The following is a 1,984-nucleotide window of genomic DNA, read 5'->3' as shown; positions in this document are numbered from 1 at the left end:
CGAAAGTATTCAAAAGCAAGCAGCCCGATATATATATAATAACTTTAACAGGAATACATCCCCCACTCAGTTACTTGCAAGGGCCCAGCTTCAATCATTGGATAAAAGGGCCGATGTCGAAAGGTTAAAAATTTTATATAACATACTAAATGGCAGCATTCACATTGATAGCACCAGTTACTTACAGCCATCATTGTCCGGGTCCTCATGATTAAACCACTCTAGATCTTTAAGGCAATACAGGTTTACAAATGACTGTTACCGGTATTCTTTTTTTCCTCGGGCCATTCGCGGCTGGAATAATCTAAGTAATGATATTGCCACATTAACCTCTGTTCATGCTTTTATAGCGGCTGCGGAACGCTACGATTAACTTGTTTATTTAATGTTCGCTTGGTGTTGCTGTGTGTACTGTGTTTATGTTGGAACCACTCCTACTATACTGGAGCTAGTAGTATCCCTAAATAAAAAAAATATATATATATAACGGGCATGGTGGCGGGAGGCCGAAGGCGTGGGTATAAAACTAAGAAGAAAAAAACCCTTAGTGAAAAACAGCAACAACGGACGATTTAATCCTCGACGTTTCGGCCGGAGTCCGACCTATATATATATATATATATATATATATATATATATATATATATATATATATATATATATATATATATATATATATATATATATATATATATAAATATATATATAGGGTGTTTTTTTAAGCTTAACAGAATTTTTAAAAACAAACCATGAAAGCTAGTTTAATGCTGTCTGCGCAGGTGAGTTATACGGCCAGGAGGACATAGTATAGGGAACTAATTGCAATGATCAGTCGGCTAATTAGTTAAAATTCGGTAATTAACTTTTTAATTAATGAAAACACACATATAGTTCCAATTAGAAACTTGCTCAGCGTCATCGGAAAACACTAGATCAGTAATTTTCAGAAAGACTTTGAACGCGTGAGAAGCGTAGTAGTGCACTAAAGTTACCGCTCATGTATTGATGAGCAAAATAAGAATGATGATAAGATACGCAAAACTTTTAAACTTTTGATCCCAGTTCTAGTACAGCTTCTGCCACGATATTGAAAATAGACTGAGTGATTTAATCTTACCAGCCTTGAATATTAAGGAAAAATAAATAATCAGATAACACACCTTTGAATGCATCTAAACTAAATCGACAATGCTGTTCAAAAGAAATAATTTCGGTTGAATGGAGCATGCGGGTATTTTGAAAAGAGATGAGCGAAATTAGAGTAATGATAACATGCAAAACTGCTAAACTTTTAATCCCAATTCTAGTTCAGCTGCAGCCACAAAACGGCAGGTAGAGTGACTGCTTTGAAGTTTGATCTGACCTGACATAACCCCCCCCCCCCTCCCCCAGTGCAAATTATCGTATCACACACCCCTGGATGCACCTAGACTAAGTCGACGATTCTGTACGAATAATTTTGTTTCAGTGTAACATATGCGTGTATTTTGAAGGAATGTGAGCGAAATTAGAATAATAATAAGATACGCAAAACTTTCAAAAATTTTAAACTCAATTGTAGCACAGCTTCCGCAACTAAAGGCTGGTACAGACATGTACAATGAGCGCGATGCGTCCGTTGCAACCGGAGCGACCGGAACGACCGCTCTGCGCCGCGCGTACACACACCTGCAACCACTGCAGGGTGACTCCACGTCAATTCATGCAATGATGGTCCGGGTCATAATTTAGATATTTTTGTTAAAAATATATATGAAAGCAATGTTTTTGGGAGGAACATTCAGCTAGATATGAACGCCGTAACAATTTTTTTCGCTGAGATATAAAATAGAGAAGCTTGAGGCGTGGAAATTGAGAAGATTTCACAATGCTAATTTGCACAGTCGTCATTTCCTTATCGAACCTTTCACGGCACCATAACTTTTTTAATAGGTTTTACAAAGGTTATACAACACATACATAAAAAATTAAAAATATCAATAAA

The sequence above is a fragment of the Ixodes scapularis genome, unplaced genomic scaffold (genome assembly GCF_016920785.2).
Source record: "Ixodes scapularis isolate PalLabHiFi unplaced genomic scaffold, ASM1692078v2 ptg000800l_1__unscaffolded, whole genome shotgun sequence".
Lineage (NCBI taxonomy): Eukaryota > Metazoa > Arthropoda > Arachnida > Ixodida > Ixodidae > Ixodes > Ixodes scapularis.
Note: the sequence above shows the minus strand (reverse complement) of the source record.